Below are 22,294 nucleotides of genomic sequence, written 5' to 3'. Positions count from 1 at the left end.
TGTACACCTGTAAAAGGATATCTCACTGTGAGGAAGGAGTAAGTGGAAGAGGAGAAGGTAAATGGGGAGGGCACTTAGAAGCTGCAGCAGAGCCTGGTGAGAGATGACAGGAGCCTGGACAAGAGTGGACGCAGGGGATGGAAAGGAGTGGAAGGATTTGAGAGGCCATTGCAAGGTGAGAATCAATAAAATCGTGTGCTTATTATAAATGGAAGCTGAGGGCAATGGAGATATCAAGAATAATGCCCGGTTGTCTGATTTGCTAGCTGGATGGGTGATGGTGCCCTTTGCACAGGCAGGACTTTCTGGGAAATCCAGGGGCTTCAGGTTCCAAATGATTCTGTGATCACCCCCTCTGCCTTGCCACATAGTAATTATGGACACCCCATATAAGGAGAGAATCAAAAAGCATGTAACTTAGCTAAAAATAAAGTAAATATTTCCATGGACCAGACATGGAACAGAAACACAAAATAAAGATGCTAAAGTTATAGGTCTTCACACCTGAGATTTAAAAACAAATAGTGGGGGTGAGGGCAGGATTGAGGGGATGGGGAGACAATTGGGGGATTAGGACACATTTGTAATACCTTAATCAAGAAAGAAAAAAAAATAGTGGTGGCCAGGAATTTTGCTTCTCAGGACAAAGGAGACTAATTGCTCATCATTTTAGAAAGGTGACTGAATCCAGGCTTTGGCTTGCACAGGAGAGGACCCCTCACCACCACCATTGGTATAAATAAGCTATAAAAAGAACAACAACAAAGCATTGTGGGCTATTAACACCCAGTTTCTACCAAGTGAAATAGAAACCTACATGTCCATTTATATCAAATGTTTAGAGAAGCTTTATAGGTAATTTCCCCAAAGTGTAAACAATCCAAATGAACCTCAGCTGAAAAACCATTAAGCAAACAGGTCGATGTACACAGTGGAATACTACTCGGCAATAAAAAATAAAATATAAATACATGTTACAACAGGAATAGAATTAGAATGACAAAAGGGATAGAAAAACAACTCAAAATAAACTCATGTATATATCACAAAGGTGGCCTTATACCAGGAGACAAATGTGGCAATATGCATTAACTGGAGTTTAAAAATTGACTATATCTCTAGCTGGTTTGGCTCAGTGGATAGAGCATTGGCCTGCGGACTAAAGAGTCTCAGATTTGATTCCAGTCAAGGGCACATGCCTGGGTTTGGGCTCGATCCCCAGTGGGGGCCCTGCAGGAGGTAGCTAATTAATGATTCTCTCTCATCATTGATGTTTCTATCTTTCTTCCTCTCTGAAAACAATAAAAATATATTTTAAAAGAATTGACTATAAAAATTGAGAGGAAAAAATGCTTTTGAATTTTCCACCTTATACCATATAATCAACTCCATATCCATCTATGTGTGTATGTGTCTATGTGTTGTGTGTATGGGTGTGTGTGTGTCTGTTTAAAGGTGCACTACAAAATAACTTATGCGTCAAAGAAAGATTGTTACAATGGGAACTGTAAAATATTTAGAACTAAATGATAATAAACCATGATGCAATCTCCAATTTGGGAGTTATAACTAATATAGGACTAGTGGTACATTTAGCATCAGATAAATAATTTAGAAAAAAATGAAGAAAATAATAAAGATATATAATAAAGAAAATACTAATAAAGATAAGAGCAACAAATTTAAAAAGAAGAGAAAAGCCTGAGCCAGGTGGCACAGTCAGTTGGAGCATCCTCCTGTCCACCAAAAGGCTACAGATTGATTCCTGGTCAGGGAATATACCTGGGTTTTGGGTTTAATTCGCCTCGGGGCCAGACAGGAGGCAATCAATCAGTGCTTCTCTCTCACATCCATGTTTATTTTCTCTCCTCCCATTTCTCTTACTCTAATCATATATATTATGATTCAAAAATGTAAGATACAAAACAATAAAATTAAAATCGATTTTTGGCCAAATCTCCATCAAGACTTCAAGACTGATGGAAAAAAGTAAGAAAGGAACATAAAGGAAGAGAGAGAAGGCATATGCTTAAAAACATTATTTTTGATTGATTTTTAGAGAGAGGAATGGGGAGAGAGAGAGAGAGAGATTTTGATTGGCTACTTCCCACATGCACCCCTATAAGGGATCCAACGTAATGTGGATATGAACCCTGATTGAGAAATAAACCTGCCACTTTCTGGTGTGTGGGATGACACTCCAACCAAATGAGCCACAGCAGCCAGGGTGAAGGCATATGTTTATAAAAATTTTAAAACAGAATAAAATATAGATACAATAAGGATTTTAACAATCACAGAGTAATATGAAAAAAAAACATGTTAATGCACAATTTATATAAAATATTTTTTCTAGCCCTAACCAGTTTGGCTCAGTGGCTAGAGCATTGGCCTGCGGACTGAAGGGTCCCAGGTTTAATTCCGGTCAAGGGCATGTACCTTAGTTGTGGGCACAGCCCCAGTGGGGAGTTTGCAGGAGGCAGCTGATTGATGTTTCTCTCTCATCGATGTTTCTAACTCTCTATCCCTCTCCCTTCCTCTCTGTGAAAACTCAATAAAATATATTTAAAAACATTTTTTAATATTTTTTTCTAAAATAATATATAAATTACCAAAGTAACAATAAAAACTCAATAACAATTAAAAATATAAATCACAATAAAACTGTTTCAAAAAGAAACTAATCCCAGATGAACATACAGCCAAGTTTTGCCAAATTCTAAAAAAAAAAAAAAAAAAAAAAAAAGGAATCTGTTCAGAATTTCTCAGAGACATTAAAAAAAAGTATGACTCAGTGTAAATGTCGAATATGTAAGTCATATTTCAAGGCTATTATAACCTTAATCCTAAATCCTTATTTATCCTGAATAAAAGATAACTATAGACCAATCATCCTATAAGGAGCATAATGATAAATTCCTAAATAAAATGTCAGCAAACCAATTTCACCATCATGCTCATGTATTGTTTATCTTAGAAATACAGTGATCATTTAAATTAAAACATTATTTACGTAATCCCAATGTCATCCTGCCTCTTAATAATGTTTAAAAATAAAAATTAGGATAATCTCATAATTTTTCCCCCTCAGGAGAGTCAGGAAAACAATTAATCTAAATTTTAGATTTTTTCTTAAAAACTTTTAGCCAACAAAAATAGCAGGAAACTTCCTAAACTTCATAAAAAGTACTATATTAGTTTTCCAGAGTGGCTGTAACAAAGTACCATGCCTATAATGGCTTAAAACCATATACCTTTATTATCTTAGAGTTCTGAATGTTAGAGAATTGACCTGGTTCTCACTGGGCTAAAATCAAGTTGTCGACGGGGCTGCTTCCTTCTGGGAGCTCTAGAGAATAACTTTTGTCCTTGCCTTTTCCAGGTTCTAGAGCCCACATGTCTGAGCTTCTGGTCCCTTTTATTATCTTTACAGACAGTAATGGCTGGTGAAGTCCTTCTCACACTTCATCTCTCTGACCTTCTCTTTTATGTTCCTCTTCAATTTTTAAGGACCCTTGCAATGTTAAAGGGCCCATCTGCTTAATCTGAGAGAATCTCCCTTTATTTAACTTTGTTTAAAGTTAGAAATCTTAATTCATATGCAACTTTTTAAAAAATATATGATTTTATTGATTTTTTTTAGAGATAGAGAAAGGGAAGGAGAGAGAGAAACACTGATTGGCTACATCTTGCATGCCCCCTACTGGGGATTAAGCATGCAACCTGGGTGGACCAGTGACTTGTAAGTACAGGGATGATGCTCAACAAGCCACACTACCCAGAGCCACGCATTGTAACATATACACAGAAGATTAGGGTGTGAACAATTTTGAGAGGCCATTATTCTGTCTAACACAAGTTCAGATAAATTAGGTTTGCTTTTAGCTGACAATAACCAGAATCCTATCAAAAAGTTTTCATTTGTTTCATAATGTACAAAGTCCAAAAAATAGCAGTCCAGGACAATATCCTATATAATTAAAGGCTAATATGCAAATAGGCCAAATGGAGGAACAACTGGTCGCTATAACGTGCGCTGACCACCAGGGGGTGTGTGCAAAACATGGTGGGCATTGGCTATGGCAGAATGGTGGGCCAGGTGAGCAGGGGCACCAGACCAAAGCAGAGCACAGGTCAGTGTCATTGGGTGAGCCTTGGTGGTTACTGAAAATTCTTTGCTCCCACACACCGTGGTCCCACCTGGCACTTGCACCTGCTGCCAGTGCCAACCCTGCTTGCACCCACTGTTAGTGCTGGCCCCATTTGCACCCACAGCCAGTGATGGAGCTGTTGCTCACACCCACTGCCAGTGCCCCGCGTTGGTCCCAATCACTCAGCGCCATCAGCGGGCGTGAGAGGTGGCTGCCAGCCCCGACCACCCCTGAGGGCTTCTCCACCTCCTCCTGCTCCTGAGGTGCAATTGGAGCAGCAGCCGCCACTCACACCCACTGCTGGCACTGGCCTCAATCACTCCACACCTTCAATGAGTGCGAGCGGGGCCGGTGCCCTCAGTGCATGGGAGCGGCAGCAGTGGGAGCAGGGCTGCTGGCAGAGAGGGGACCAGAGACTATGGTGGGAGGGGCCAGGTTGGGGCATGGAGGATGGGTCGAGACCCCTATGTCTACCACAGCCCACAGTTCCTTTCAAGGTGCACAAATTCATGCACTGGGCCCCTAGCAGAAATATAAGAATCTTTCTACTTTTCTGTCACACAATCTTTGATGACAAAAGACTGCTAGTCATATGCATCACATCTGCATTCTAGGCAGGAAGTGGAAGGGGTAAAGGGCAGTGCCTATGTCAAGAATGCAAAAAGCTTTTCTCAGAACCCTCAATTTACATGTCATTATCACAAACTGTGTTTTTATCTGCAATGGAATTTGAAAAGCATTTTTAAAAATTCTGAACATATTGCCCTTTTTTAAAGCAATTAAGATGGAGGAGGGTAATGAATATTGCACAGGTAAGTAGCAGTGTCAGCTGGATTACTATCATCATATTTAATATGATATTTTAGAAGCTCTTCAATTAAAGTCAGGAGAGGACAGGAATGTCCAGGATCACAGCTTCTACTCCTTCTATTGGAGGTTCCAGTCAATGCAATAACAAGAAAAATAGCAGGTAAAGGGAAAAGTGAAAGAGAAAGTCATAAAAGATGACCACGTTGGAAGCAAAACATCATAGATTCAGTTTTGTACAAGATTTTGAGGCATCTATAAAATATACAATTGGAAATGTCACTTAGATAGTTGAATGTTATATGGGCATGAAGTTTTTTTAAAAAAGCAACATAAAACCTAGGGTAATAATTCAAATTTGCATCATCAGTGAACATCTGAAAGCTCTATGAATAGAATTGCCTGGAAGAACAATAGAGAGTAAAGTTTTAAAAAGGGGAGCATACTTAAGACTAAACCTTAAAGAGTTAGGATATTTAAAGGCAAAATTGAGAAGAATTTTTCAAAGAAGTAAATACAGAAAATATGATGTTGATGCCAACAACAGAAATAACTTTTCCAAGGAAATATGCTAGAAATGTTTGATTTTATTGAGAAGTCAAGAACAAAATAAATCATAAAGTGTTAAACTGATGTTAGGACCTGATAGACATTGGTGGCCAGCGAATTTGATGGAGTAGTGGGGGTTTTGATGGAAGTCTAATTAAAATGAGCTCAACAGTAGATTGGAAATAAAAAAGTAATAAAACATAAAAACCTCTTGAAAATTTTAATTTTATGTTAAGGAGAGATATGGGATAATATTGGAAAGTAAGAGTAGAGTTGAAAGTAAAATTTTATTTATGAGAGATTGGTGCTTGTTTAACTGCTAATTGGAATAATTCTATAAAAGGATCTGGCAGAGGTTCCAAAGGAGGTAACATCTAACCAAGAACATACTGTCCCTAAATATGTAGGAAAGAGTTGACATAAAGATAAAAGAATGGGTATAACTGGGCATGGAGATGGAAAGACAAAGGCCCTCCCATCTGATGGCTTCCATTTTCTCCATTAAGTTAAGAATAAAATTATTTGCTGAGAATAGACAGGAACAAATGAGAGGAGCCATAAGTTTAACAAAAATGGAAGAGGTTTGAAACAGGCAGTTTAAAAATTGAGCAGAAAATTAACTTGATAATAGAATTATGAGGTCATACTATTATAGGGGCTCAGTTGAGATTGACGATCATAAATTCACAGTGGAATCACAATGTTCTGTTATATTATATTTTTTTCAAATATAACATGGCATTTCCCCATATTAGTTTCATCTAAAACTAGAATTTGTCCTGATAAGAATAACAAAGGACAGAGGAGCAACAGACTTTATTATCTGTGTAAGGCTTAATTGTAATAATGGGTTAAATAACCTAAGCTAAATAGGAAGGGGAATGAAAGCAGAATAAAAACTAATGGAGTAAAGGGAAAAATACATACATGCATACATACATACATGCATACATACAAATAGAGGTCAAAGTAAAGGTCTGAATATTCATGGATTCATGGAAGGGCTACTTGTACAAGCAACTACAGTGGGGCCTTGACTTACGAGTTTAATTCGTTCCGAGACCGAGCTCATTAAGGAGCTCCTTAACTCAAATTACTCTATCAACTCGATGCAAAAAATCCGCGGAGAGACAGCTGGTATCTCAAAAAACTCATTAGTCGGACACTCGTAAGTCAAGGCCCCACTGTAACTAGAAAGAAGGAAAGTTGAGGCCAGAGATCAATAACTTTAAATAGTGATTTTCAAAGTGAAATTGTTTCACAATTAAGGTAAGAAATTGGAAAGAATATTTAGAAAAGAATTTGAGGCCCTGAAAAAAAATATGCTGATCATAGAGCAGACTTTCCAGAGAGAAAAGAACAGGTTTGGGTTAAAGCCAAGGCAAGGCAATACAGAATATTTGGCAGGACTGTGCAGTTTCCAATGTGGGACAAGAACAAGATGGATTTATGCCTTGGGAATTGGCCAATGGCAGAATTGAGCATTGGGTGAGGGTCCTGCTGGCTTCAATCCTGAACTAGAACATTGTAGGAATTTTTTTTTTCTGTATTCACAAAGAATATACCATATATTACTTAAAAATGTGCCTCCTGGGATGAGTCAAGCCATCTGAAAGAAAAGTGGCATCTTCTATTATTCACCAATTTCCTGAGGAGTCTGCATAGAAAACTGGTGAACATAAATGATGCTAAGCGATAGCATGCTAGCATGATGTGTGGCTCTGGCTCTAGAGACAGCCTTTGAGACACCAGTGTTTGGGTGCAGTTGACTTCCATGACTACCCCCACCCCTCACACTCACATATGGGTTGGTCATCCTGGCTGTAGGCTTTTCAGACCTTCTCCTTGTTGACTCCCAAAGGCTTGAAAGCAAACTCTGATGCTCTGGGCTCTTCAGTCCTGGGCTTAACTCCACCAAATGTTGACAACCTGTCTAGATTCTTATTTCCTGTGGTTCCTGTTTGGTGACTCATAGACTAATCAGTCAAAACAATTTATGCAGAAGCATAAATGACTGAAGGTAGCACAATGCATTGTAATGTCCTTGCAACCAATTCTTAACTCAAGTTATCAGAGCTTTACTCTAAAAGACTGATTAATGATATGAGCTTGAAGCACTCTGAGAGTCCCATGAAGTAAAGATTTTTAAATTTTCCAAATTAATTATTTCATTTAGCCTGCAAATGAGAGCCTATTATATCCCAGACATTACTCAAGGTACTAGACATAAGAAATCACTAGGCCAGTGCTCCACACCTCAAACAATTTATAGTCTGGAAAGAATACAGACATATAAACAAACACAAAATTAGGGTAATAGATGCTACCATAGAAACCTGTAAGTACACAAAAGAGATATAAAGTAGCTAATCCTCATTCTCTTATTTTCCCCTGGGAACATGTCCTACTGCTGACCCCTTTTCTTATGTTTCCTCTTCACTAGTCCTTTCTACTCATCCCATAACTCCAGTCTCTTTTTACAAAAAAAAAAAAGAAGAAGAAGAAGGAAGGAAGGAAGGAAATGTCATCATATTATTAACTCTGGATAGCTTTCCATTTCTCTATTGCTCTTCTAGCTTTCTTAATCAAAATGTTCTTAACTTTGGTTGTACATTGAAATCACTTGGGGATCTTTAAGAAATACTGGTGCCTGGTGCCCACCCTCTAGGGATTCTGATTTTATTGTTATGGGAAGTGGGCATCAGGATTTTTAGTCTCCCCTCCTCAAGTGTACTACCCAGTCGAGGATGAGAGCCGCTGTCTTAAAGGATGCTGAAGACTGAATGATCCAACATATATGTACAGTAGAGTCCACATTAATCACTCTATCAGTGACTACTATTATCATTGCATTGACCAATAAACAGTAGTGAGTTTTCTGTGCATGGATGTCACAACCTAGTTAGAAAACTGATAGAAAGGCTGGCCTGAATGAGGTTGAACTGACTCAGTAATTCCTGTCCGCTTCCAACGTGTTTCTTCATCAAAGTGGTGACTCTTGGCAAGACTAAAAGGCAAGACTCTTAGCACTCAGTTTCTTCATCTATAAAAATGGGGGAAATGACTCTGCCTGAAATCATCGGGTTGGTGAGAGGATTCATTAGTTCATCTCTGTAAAATGCTCTGCAGACAGAACAAACATCTACAGGAGATAAGGATTATGGTCTCCCGGAAGCATCTATAACGTGTGGAGACATTGATAGCCAGTCTGGTCAGTGAAGCAGTGTGGAGCTTCACCCTTGCTTCTCAGCCTTAGAGCACAGATTGCAGCTAAACTCATCAGCCTCCATTAAGCCCCTGGCAAAAAAAAGCTATGAACTAGTTACTGTCAAAAATGGCTGTGACCTTTGCTCTCGATACTCTGGGATGGACATTCAATCCTACATTCTCCTAAAATGCCAGTGTTTACTCCTTCTTTTGGGAACATGAGTGGGGGACATGGTGGACAAGGGGAAATGGAAGCTCCCTCCCCAAAACATGCTAGTCAAATGATGTTTCTTAACAATTCAATTGGACCTTTGCCCATTTTCCTGGAGGACTTCCTCGTGGCTGTTTCCACACCCCATTTCAGTAATATTTAAAGCCTCCTCACCTTCCCATCGTACTTAAAGGTCTTTATAAGGACACCGAAATGAAAAGGATGGTTCCTGACATCTGCGAAGAGTGAAGAGGCAGAATATTTCTAGTGAGAAAATGGAGCAGGGGTCTGCTGCCTTTCTTTTGGCAAAGAACCTGCTATAGAAACTAATGTAGATGAGGGGGCACTGAGCCATATATAAGTGAGTAATTATCTACTGTTACAGGCCTTATTATCTCTCCAAATGTTTGCTAAAATTCTGTTGGGCAACCATCTGGACCCAGAGATTTACCCGTCCATACAGAGTGGGTTGTTGTTTTAAGTTGAGACGGGGAAAATTTCTTTCTCTAATTCTTTTCTGTCATTTTCTGTTAAATAATTTATCTGAATGTCTCTTAGATAGCTCTCTGTGAGTCCTCGGAGTAAATGGAGTCTGTGTGATACACTCATATAAAATATTCTTTGAAAGTTTTGTGGGATTTTTTTCTTTTCCCTCACCAGAGTATCGAAGGACAGTTTGCCATCTGTTGTAAGAATTTCATTAATGCACCTATTTTCTCTTCCTTTTTGCAAGAGTGGTCAGTCCAGATAATTTGTAGCCTCTCCTGTTGCGGGTAAAGCTCGCTGCCCAGCAGCCTCACCCCACCACAGCTAAGTCTCTGCTCTCTCATTACGGCTTTCTCTCAGGTGGCTTTGTTAGCTCAGAACAACAAAGCCTGTGTCCCAAAGCCTGGCTGGGTATCAATAATTTAACAACATGTCATAGACAACAGTGAACCATGCTGCTAGGGTTGAAATATTCCTAGGGCTCCCCATCTATTATGCTCCTCTTTCTCAGTGTGCAGTGAATGGAGTACAGGTGGGCCCAGCGTTTTCTCCCAACTCAGAAACTTACAAGACAATATGATGGCACCAGAGAGGGGTTATTTGGATTACAAAAGGATTCTGTGCTTTACCAGAGGGTTCCCTTTAGCTTTTCTTTAAATTAAGAGCTCTTCTTCAGCATTTGAAAGTTTATAAGCTTAATTAGTTTGAATCTTTCAGGAAAACGCTCCCAAAGAAACACCTTATTTAGACAGGATGGTTCTCCTTCCGACTTGATTGGTTAAAAGTCTGTGCAGAAAACATTTGAAGTGTAACATCCCCAAACCAGCATTTGGGGATGTTTTCTCCTGATCCAGATTTCATGTCAGTTTGGTGCATACAAGTGCTGCTCGAAGTCTGTGGTGCTGATCTGAACAAACTCAACCCATGTCCTCACTGTCCTCTCTTAGCCATAAGACACAGCTCCCCCACAGTGCCCAGAAATAGTGTCCCAGGCACCAAAAGCACAGAAAGCAGTGCCAACTGTTCTGTGTTTTTGTTTGTTTCTCTGTGTGTGTGTTGTGTGGGGTTTTTTATTGCTTTTTTTTTTTTAGAGAAAGTGTTAGAGACAGAGAGAAACATCAATGTGAGAGAGACACATCAATTGGTTACCTCCCACACATGCTCTGACCAGACCAGGGTCAGGGATCGAGCTTGCAACCAAGGTATGAGTTCTTGATTGGAACTGAACTTAAAACCCTTTAGTCTGAAGGCTGAGGCTCTAACCTTGAGCCAAACCAGCTAGGGTGGAATATTCTGTTGTAATGATTACCTTTGGGAGATGATGGAAGGTTTTGCAGTACATACCCCATAGCACACAACCACATAGTTACCCAGGACAGATATATATCTTCCCTAAAGTTCCTCTCCAAACATCACAGGTCCTCTCCGGTCTGTCCTCCACAATACAGTGCCAAGGCTCTGGGCTCTGGTCTCCACTCTCTTGGAGTCCGTCTCTATTGCCTCCACCTAAATCATACAGGTAAGTCTGTCCTGTTCTATCCAGCTTTTACCTCCTCACAATCATGCATCCCTGTGCTCAGCTAAGAAAGGTCTCTCCAGCCACTAGAGTCCCTCATCCTACATTTTTTTTCTTTTATATAATAAAAGGAGTTCAGCATCTCAATCAAACTGCCCCATCTTCACTAGGAAGTATGCTCCCTTTGAGACTAGCATGCTCTGAAATATCAGCTAGAACAGGACCCACTTTGAAGCATGGCACTGGGTCATTCTACATAAATGTTCAGAGCATTTCAGAGACGGGACAATTATCATATGCCCTGAAAACCAAGGAATCATTGCAGAAGAATCATGTTTTTAAATTTCTTTATCGATTAAGGTATTACATATGTGTCTTTATCCCACCATAACCCCCCCGACCTCCCCAACTCATGCCCTCACCCCCCTGTTATCTGTGTCCATTAGTTAGGCTTATATGCATGCATATAAGTCCTTTGGTTGATCTTTCCCCCATACCCCCACCCTTCCCTACCTTCCCTCAGGGGTTTGACAGTCTGATCGATGCATTTCTTTTTAAAATATATATATATATTGTTTTTGATTTCAGAGAGGAAGGGAGAGGGAGAGAGGGATAGAAACATCAATGATGAGAGAGAATCATTGATCAGCTGCCTCCTCCACACCCCCTACTGGGAATCAAGCCCACAACCAAGGCATGTGTCCTGACTGGGAATGGAACCCTGACCTCCTGGTTCATAGATTGATGCTCAACCACTGAACCACACTGGCTGGGCAGAAGAATAATTTCTTACATAGTTCTGAGTTGATGTCACCTGTCTTAGATGAAGTCAGAGTGAATAGGAGCATCAGCCCTCCTTTTCAGGGTAGGCTTGAGTTGGCTCCCTGATCATAGGGTTTACACCAATTAAGGGCTGTGAGTCTATATACAGGAGTTGTACTAAGAAGGGTTTGAGAACTAAGTGAGGAATGTGAGGGGTCAGGGGTCCATTCAGGAAGAAGAAAGAATCCAATTTCTCCTGGTCCCTGCTTTTATCCCTGGGATATATCTTGAACTCTCCTCTTGTCACTCTCATTGTTGTTTGAATCAAGGGTGCTATGAGTAAGAGTAGGTTCCTTGCTTTTCAATTCCTGCCTTTCACTCTCTCTAAGCTTCTTGGATGCCATGACCACAGAAATCTTCCTAAAACACTGCTTCCATCCCATCCCATCATTCCTCCTGCCTAAAAAGCTCCATTTCCCTTTATTGTTCTGTGTTTTGATTATAAGAGATATGAATGACCACATAATTTGTTGGCCAAACCAGGATATATTTGAGAGTAGAAAAAAAACACACACTTTTAATACTTATGTCAGGACCACAGGTGTAAGTAGAGATTGCTTTGGGTAAACAGGGACATATGATCACCTTAGATATAAATTCTCTACCTGGCTTTGATTCTGTATGCATGTAACCATTATCCCATGCTACTTAAAAGCAATCTAATCATATTGTAAAGGTCAGAACACTACTGCTACTATTAAAAATTATTACAGCGATGGCAATCAGAATGCTAGCAACCACTCACGGATTTCCTTCACAGCAAGCACTATGTCTCACTTACATTCTTTTTTTTTTTCATTCTCCACAAAATTTCTATGAGGTAGGTGCATTATTGTTGCCATCTTAGAAAGCAGTCTACTAATAGAGAGAGATTTAAATATTTTGGCCGAGATCACTCAGTTAATAAGTGGCAGAGCTGAAATTACAGCCCTTTATTGTTTGACTCCAGTGTTACATCTGCTTTGGCCAATACCAACTCCTTATATTTTTTAAATATTTTGTAAAGCACATAATGAATACTGAGAACTATGATCAATGAAATGTTCTCCTGGTCTGAATGTTGTCTCGGCCACATTGCTTAATGGCATGTGTGAATAACATTATTAATATCACCAGGATCCTTCCCAACCCTGCATCTTTGCTTGTGCTGTTATCTCTAAATTTATTGCCCTCCTATGTTCTCCACATCAAATCCATAGACGATCCATCTGGCAAAGCCCCGTTTAATTTCTCACCCTCTGTGAAACCATAGCTGGCTACTCAATTGACATTCATCCCTCCCACCTGTATCCTCCCAGCCTAATTACCCTCAGTACTACACAAATTGGCACTAGATTACAATTTTCCTCTTCAATACTCTAATTGTCTTTTTTTGTTGTTGTTGTTATTCTCTCTCCAACCTGTTTGCAAACCCATCAAAACCAGGAGACTTCCTAGAACCTACTTAACTTGAAATTCGGACAGATCAATATGTTTTGAGCATTTTTTAAGGTGAACAACAAGAGATCAAATAACCCATCCACAATTTCATATCCAAAATGATAGCCCTAAAAGGATTGTTAAATTTTTAATATTGTTCTTATGCTCAAAAAATGAGATATTCCTAGTAGCATTATTATGAAATTTACAATGTTGTTTTTCAAATGAATGAAAACATACTGAAACAATGATCTTAAAATGAAATACTATTATTGTATGTGTTTTTTAAATAAATATTTCAGACTGGTTTGAGCTTCTCCTTAAATACCTCCAGCATTTCCAACATGCCTGCAATGGGAAGTGGCATCCTGCTGCCTGGACCAGCGCATCCAGGGAAAACACCAAGAATGCTTTGGAGTCTCGAGTTCATTAGAAACTTATCTGGTGGGACCAAGAAGGGAGCTGGCCTCATAAACCTGCTCTGCCCATATTGCCCCAATCACAATACACTGAAATTCCTGGCAAAGCCCACCAATGCCCATACCATCAGCTTTGTTCTAGCTTCATTCCTGTTGCTAATACATTGCTGTGACTGCTCCCGACAGAGTGGAGTCACCTGCCATCCTGTGCCTGATGACTCAATGTGAGGAAATAACTGAACAAGCACCTCTCAGACAGTCAGTAAACTGCTGCTGCTCAGTCCCCAGGCCCAGGGCAGTGTGTGAGCCTCAATTACGTGGCAGGGATGGCTTCGCGTCTGAAAGAATAAGCACCGGATACACAACTCCACAAAGATCCTCAGAGAGCCAGATGGACAGGAAGCATTCCACAGGCTTAGAGCATTATGGCTGCTAATTTGTAAAAGAGTACACTGGTAGGAAATCTTGTGACCCATTCACAAAACTCTTTTCTGAGTTACTCTTCAGGACAGCCCATTGGAAAGCTACAGTTAGCCAAGGTGTTCATGTTCACCATACATACCGATCCCTTAGCCTATGATTAATTCTATTACGCTGTTCTCGAGTTAATTTGTTTGTCTTATATCCTGTCAAAACAACAAGTTTCTGCAGTGAACGGAAGAGAAGCATGTTTAATTCCAGGACAAAGTAAATATGAAACAAGAGTCTTAAATGAGATAATGTATCAACTCTGCCTATGAGTGAAGAGCACACAGCACGTGTTGAGAAAATCATTTACCTCTCCTTTCTTTTTCCTTAAATAGCATTTTTTGTAAATGAACAAAAACCTAGTCTTTTGACAGATAAATTCAAATGTATGAATTTAGTGCAATTAAGAATGGTGTTTGCCTTCCAGTCCTGTTTATAATCAGGAACTGACCAGCCTGGTCTCCGGTGCTTAGCCATCACCCTTTTTTAAGTAGATGCCTCTTTATTTAAGTAGAAATGATCCTGGGGAGCTAATTCCATGAGTAGGCTAGTCTAATTGTGCAAACTCAAGAAGTTTCTGGAATATAGACAAAGGTAATCCACTGTTCACTCTTGGACCACCCTCACCTCTGAGATCGATGGAGCCCGTTTCAATGCAATTTGCTGTAGTAAGTCTGCTCAGGAGACACCTGGCAGGACAGGTTCATTGGGTACTTATCCCATTGGCCAAACTAGCTCATCAGGCTCATTAGGGTTTCTCAAACAACTACATTTAATATTTGTAAGTAAATAGAAACATTATATTTTAAAATACCTATTTGAATATGGCATTTGACTTATTGTGTCGGCTATATTTTTCTTTTGTTCATGAATATCCTTTTATCTCGGGCACATGTTCTTGTTTAGAAGGCAATGTGCTTAGGACTGGTCTTGGTAAAAAACAGTGATTGCGAGCCTCTGGCACGTTGAGGTTCCATCCCTGGGTGACTTTACCTGTCCTCACTTTATAATTCATAAACACAAGCCTGACATTTGGGAGTTCCACAGCCATGCCAGAAGGTAAAGGAGGGGAGAGTCTATGGTTGGAATCTCAGGCTTTAAAATGGGATAAATAAAAGAGGGAAAGATAGTTGTTTTTATATGAAAATTCTCCCTTGAGAAAGAAATACTCAAAACTATACTAAATATGTCAGCAACATAGTTTAAAGAAATAAGATATTGGGTATAGCAAGTCATATCTTTCTTGCTAATTCCTGAAGCATTTTCAGTTACTATGGCTTTGTACACATTTTTCTTTTAAATTCTGGGAGAGCTTAGCTGTATGTTCTTAAATACAACATAATTATTTTAATTTATAATTTTTCAGTGGCCATAGGACTTCAAAGATAAGGTAGAATTACTGGAAACCAGCATGGATTCACTTACAACAATGATTGCAAACCAAATGCTTTCTAATTCTTAGAAAATGGTATGAGACTAGCAAATCACAGGAGAATACAGAGCAATTCTTTAGGATATATTTCATGTGGCTTGTATTTTTCCTGAGGTGAGAAGCTTTTGTTCATTTTAATAAGAGACCAAGAATAGAATGATCATTATTTGTTTGCCAATGGTATTACTCAGATATCAAGATCACATTCAATTACGTCCATTTATATTTCATCTTCAAACGAGTAGCTACTCTTAATCAAGTTCCTGTGTTTATTCACATCTGCCTTTCCAAATAATACCATTCTTAAACTATACATGATTATACTGACTATATGAATCCCCCATCTCAGCAAAGATTTCCACTTTCAAATCACACCCTAGACTCTGTCCTACCAATAATTTCATCCCTCCAAAATTTCAGCTATAAGCCCACTTCATAAATCCCCAGTACATTTATGCCACTATCTCTAAGCTAACAACTCATCAACACTCTTCCCCAATCATAGCCCATCCCCTTTTCATTGTCCAACAATCATTCTGTATCTTCTCTTCCCTCCTTCCCCAGCTTAGACTTCCGGGTCAATCACTCATTGTTTTGCATACCCTCATTTTATTTGCCTTCCTCTCTGCCATTGGCAACCATATTTCCTTACCTAGCCCACATATTCACTCAAGGTATGGAACGTGGATTGGGGAAAACATGACAATGCAAATTGATTTCACTTTAAGTTTGTATCCATCCATCTCCTGCGGGTTCTCAGGATGTCCTTTCGGTCTTTCCATAGTTCCCTGGCCCCTTCCCTCTTAGGAATTTCCTCTAAACATTGTCCTTACTGATCCTTTTCCCTCAACCTTTTGACCTCCTTTCCTCTTCCTCACCCTGCTGATGATTTCACTTTTCATTTCAGTGTGGAAACAGAAATTATAAGAGGATATCTCCAATCACCAAAGTCACCAATATACCTGTAATTGTCATTTTACAATGTTTTTCTTCTGTTATAGTGAATGAGTTTTCTTGTTTATCTTGAAAGCCAAATCTTTCCCTTGCACCCTGGATCCTGTCCTCCCTAAAATACTCAAAGGGCTCTGTTTCTGCAATTTTACTCCTTTCTCTTTCTTGCTTTTATCATTTCATTCTCCTATCCAAATCTGGTCATGCCCCATCATCACTAATGGACCCACAATTCAGTCAGTGTCAAACCTAATGATTATTCTTGATTTGCTTCTTTATTTCACATCACCATCCCCCAAAATATCACATAATTACTTGTTTATTTTCTTCTTTGTAACCTACAAATCCCATTAGGTCAGAAGCAATTCCTAGCTTACTTACCACTACCACTACATAGAAGTGGTATCAAATATTAGTTTTCACAATGAACAACTGATTGATATCCTTTCATCTCTGAATAGTTTTGTTTTTGCAAGGTTCAGTTTAACATCATTCTATTATATAATTGTTTGAGAGGTATTCATTTTCATGCTACAAAAATTTATTTAGCATATATACACATAATCTGGCATTTGATCATACAATGGTGTGTGTTGTTATTTATATGTTCACATATAAATGAGCACATATATATACAACATGGCTTTTTTTTATCATCCCATCTAAAGAGTAAAGTCTTTTGAGTGCAAAGACCATATCTACTCCCCTATGTCTCTTAGTTCCTTATATCAGGTTCAGAACTTTAAAACTCAAGGAAGACAGTACTTCTAAAGCATTAAAGGCTTCTTGCAATTTATTTCTGATTCCAGAGTTAGAAACACTCTAATATTATCTGAAATAGCTTTCCATTTACTCTGTTCTGGGGCAAAGCTTATGCACCTGGAGGCCATAAAAAGCACTAAAGATGGCAATGCTACAAAAATTATTCTGGTAAGAAAAGAAGATTAAGTGAAGTGCAACATTAAATAACAGTATTTGCATGATTCATTAGTACTTCCAGGATATTGAATTCTAATATTAAAACATATTATGGATTTAACATTGGAGATTATAGAAAATAACAACTGGAACTTGTTCTGAGGCGGGTGGGGGGAGTCTGTTTTGGATAACTAATATTGATCTACTCCTTGATCTACTGAGGGCATCTTTCCAACCAGTCTCCAAGTGAGTGGGCTGTGGAGGAAAGGAGGTCTGATAACCTAGGTTGAAAGATCAAGAAAGGGAGGAAGGGTTTTGGGGGAAGGAGGCTCACTCATGCAGGGAGAGGGGTCACCACTGTCTATGTCAGTGTGTATGTGTCAAGCAGCTAACTCCTTTGGATATTTTCAAGGAAGACCTAACTGACTAAAGTCGGATGCCAGTAAATATTAAGTACATCAGCAGAAGAAAGCAAAGCATGTGCAAACTCTACTTTCTCTAACACACAAATGTTTGCATCTGTTGTCACCTTATATTGCCAAGAAGCAGTCATAAAAACCTTTTCTCTATACTCCTCATTTAAGTTATTATGGTTTGTTTGATGTCATGTCCCAGAGAAGTCACCTATAAAGCTGTGAAAAAAATAATATCAAAGCTTCCCATTTAGCAAAGGAGACAAACATCACAGAAGTATGCCTGTTCCCCCTGTAGCTTTGGTGATCCTTGGAAGGTGGTGCATTAAAATAGAGTGTCAATGGACTCTACCAGCTTTATCCAGTCCTCAAAACTCCTTACATTTTTTATATAGGGAAAAATTATATTTTGTGTGTCCTCTCATAACATTTCCAAATCCATATAACTTTCTCTTATACCTTTTAAATATCAATCTGTTTTTCCTTATATGCATTTCTTTAGTGAAAAAAATAATTGCTGAACAAATTCATTGATCCCCAATCAATTTTGACTCTCCTTCACATGGTCACAAGAGTGACCTTTCTAAAATGCTGTTGACCCAGCCCCTCTCTGCTTAAAGGCTTTTATGAGTCCCTGTGACCCAAGAGGAAAATGCCCCAGCTTCTAGCCTGGCACTCTAGGCCATCACACGGCTTGGTTCCAATCTATCTGCTCAGCTCCATCTCCAACCACTCTTCCATGAATATTGTATTCTCTAGTTAGATTAGACCAGTTGTAGACTCCTGGCTTCAGCATACTCTGTGTCCCGTGACTTCCTGAATGCCATTGCCTTGGCAACAACTTCTGTATGAAACTTTCTCCGGAAGCTTCAGGCAGAGTTAGATTTTCAAAACAGAATCCTAGACATAGCACTTACCATATTGATGAGTGATTCTGTTTTTGAATTACCTGTGTCAAATGATGGCTGTTGGTGCCAATTAATGCCAACAGTAATACCCTATTTGGGATGTGGTGAAGGAGACTGCTCGGAGCAAACTTTACTCTTTGGCAAAAAGTGAATCGAACGCAAAATCCTATGTTGCCAGTTCTCTCTGAAATGTATGTAATGAGAATTACTGATTCTTATCTGCGGAAATTTCTTTGCCTACTGATCAATTTCTCTTTCTTTAGAGTACAAGGCACACAGCTAATTTTCAAAGCAAATCTGTGTGGTGACTATCCTTGGATGGAATAAAATAGGCTCCATTTTGTAAACTACTATGTTCCTTAATGGAAACTTCAGAGAGATTGCCATAACTTCTTTTCTGGATTAGAGATTATATAAAAGGCAATTTCCAATGCTAAGAGTCTGTTTCTTTAAAAAGCATATTCCGCACTATTTTATTGGAATTATAAGAATACTAGAGGCCCTATGCATGAAATTCGTGCAAGGGTAGGCCTTCCTTCCCCTGGCTGCCAGCACCGGATTCCCTCAGGCACCCAGAACCCGGGCTTCCCTCCAGTTGCCAGCAGGCACCCAGGTCCCAGGCTTTGCTCCAGCCGCTGGCAGGCCCTCGGGACCTGGGCTTCCCTTCCCGGAAGGACATCTAGAAGGAAATCTGGTCTAATTAACATATTAAACTTTTATTATTATAGATTTGTTTTGTGTGATGAAAGCCAAAGTTCACATTAGAGATATAAACATGTGATTTGGATGTCTAAACTCAAACGGAACCATCTTGAAACAGAAATAGGTCAGATGTAATTGTTATGCCCAGATTTCAAAATCCCCCAAGACAGACCACTAGGGAGCTGAGTCCGATGCAAAAGCATGGAGTCTTTTATTCAAGCCCGGGACTTGGTCCCCCCTCCTCTCCTCCATTACTGGATGCAAGAGAGAGCCCCGAGTCCCAAGAGAACAAAGAATTTATAGGGCTTGGGGTCGGGGTGGGGGGGAACACTCTGACCACTGATTTGGCCGATTCCGGTTGGTTGAGTTAAGGCCGGGGGGGCTAGTGACGCAAGGGCAGGGTGCAGCTAGGGTCTGGTTACACAAAGACAGGGGGTGGCTAGCATACTCTTGGTCTTGGGCTAGTTTTCCCCACTTTCCCATTGGCCGAGATAAGGGCAGGCTGAGTAACTGATACATTCTGCAGCTTTTTCTTGGAAGAGGGGTTAAGGACGCAGCTATCAGTCCTGTTCTGTCCTTTCAGTAATGATGCTTAAAATGGATTTTAAAAAGTGCAGAGCCTATGAAAATACATAAGATTACCATCTATTATTAGCATATCATGTCAATATTTTCTTATGTCACATAAATACTTTGGATCAACACACTTTTATCATGTGCTTCGTTGCAATATATATTATTTTTACTCTCTCTATACATCTTGTTAGTCTTCCTCATAAGCTTCTCTTTATTCAGTTATCCCTGGTTGAGATTCCCAGTTATCCACGCTAGCTCCACTGTGCTTCCTATAGGATAACACACGTGGACTTTATGTAAAAAACAAATTGGAATTCTTTGTTTCAAGCAGGAAATGAATGTTGGTATGTAGAAGTGAAAGTATATCACAGTTGTCAGCTTCTACAAGTTAGGATCAAATTTAAAAATGAAAAAAAGACACTAGCCAGGCAGATGAGCAAGTACCCACTTCATATTGGACAACATTGTATCCAAGGATGTGGGCCAGAGGGACAGCCATGGTTAGGCTTCCTATACTTTCTCTCTTGGTCTAGATCTCAAGACAACCCACCCCAAGGAGAATTTGTGTCTTCTGGTTTAATGCACTTACTGTCCCACACACCGGTGTGTTTACTCATTCATTTATCCAATAAATATTGACTGTGCACCTACTGTGAGTCAGGTTCTTACTTCCACAATCACTGTAGTAAACCAAACAAAATAAGTCTACTCAAAGTTTCTCACTACTGAGAAATAAAAGCTAATAAGACTATGTCTACCCTTCAGCCAGTCAGATCTGAAAATAAGAAAGAGAATGGACTTTTCTCTAAGTCTAATCTATCATTGAGACATTCTCCTTCCTCCATCAGAGGCATAAATGAGAGGATATGGAAGAAAAGGCTGATATGTGTCTCCCATGACAGCCTCTCCTAGGGAGTATAAGTTCCCACAACATGGAAAAAACTAATATGATCAGCTTATGAATTAGATTGTCTTTTTGGCAGATGAGAATAAAGTAAAGAGAAACAAGTTAGTCTCAACATGTTAGGCTGTTGTAAACGATCCTCTTAAAAATCTCTGGGCAAGTTGTCTTAATTCTAGATGCACAATAACTATAACATAAAGTAGCTTAATGTAGAACTTAGTGTCATTAATAAAGGTTAATGAAAATAGCATTTGTCCCCAAATTTCTCTTGCATGATCACCTCTCTGATGGGCTAGATGTTTTTTCTGGAATTGCTTGAGAATGTGAATATATTATTACAGTAACAGGTCACAGCTTTACATCGCAATCACTAGAAAATATGATAGAAATAATAAACAGAATTTACAGTGAAATTATTAGCAATGCTGCTTTTCTTTCCTATTTTATGCTTTTCTATTGAAAACTAGAATAACTGCCAGGGACCTTGCAATTTTACTTAGTCAGAATAAATGCCGCTGCGCTTTCTATGGCTTGTACATCTTAAATTATGACAGTGTTTTGTAATATCTTTCTAAATCAGTGACACAGCTTACTCTCCTATCTCCAAACACTTCAGGAAAAACATTTGTATAATAGAAAAATACTATTCTTTTCATTTTGCATGAACTTCTTCATTGGAACATAGCAACACACTGTGCATCTGTGGACTGCTGTGTTTTGCTTTATCTCTTTTCAACTTGTTTTTCTATCTGTGTCCTCACAACAAACTTCTAAGAAGGGGCATGAGGCCCAGTTACCATTTTATAGATGAGGAAGCTGAGGCATACAAAAGTTCAATGTCTTTCCTAATTCCACATGGGTAATTAGGATACAACAGGACAGAATTCCAGGTTTGTGGACTTTTAGCCCTGGGTACTCCCTTCTATAAGATGCTGGCTTCACAACCATGGTCATTATTTTGTGGCTGGGATGGTGAAGGTATCATGTCAGTGAGGCCAGGGCAACAAATTGAATGCCACAGCTGGGAAAACGTAAAAGCCTGCACTCAGCTGGGTCATAAGTAAAGGTTAATACAATGGTGTCATTACAGCTCTTTGCCCTCCTCCCCAAACCAAAACACAGTCCGGGAGAATAAAAAAGTCACCATTGGGGGTTGGCTCGGGTCTGAAGGAACAGCCAAGGTCAGGATGGAAATGTGGAACAGACAGGGAACCATTGAGCCCAATGCAAAGTTCACAACTGCTCAGTGAATCCCCCGTAACACAATGCCTACCCTCACCTGCCAATTAAATGGAAGAGATCGTCCTCAGTTAGAGTTTAAATCAAGGCAGCACACTGCTCCTTGGGCTAAAGACCTAAAGATGGAACGCAATTTATTTCTACATCAATTATTTCCCAAGTAAAATACTTGAAATAAGACTACATTACCTGTCCA

The sequence above is a fragment of the Myotis davidii genome, unplaced genomic scaffold, assembly GCF_000327345.1.
Source record: "Myotis davidii unplaced genomic scaffold, ASM32734v1 scaffold259, whole genome shotgun sequence".
Lineage (NCBI taxonomy): Eukaryota > Metazoa > Chordata > Mammalia > Chiroptera > Vespertilionidae > Myotis > Myotis davidii.
This window is presented reverse-complemented; position numbering follows the sequence as displayed.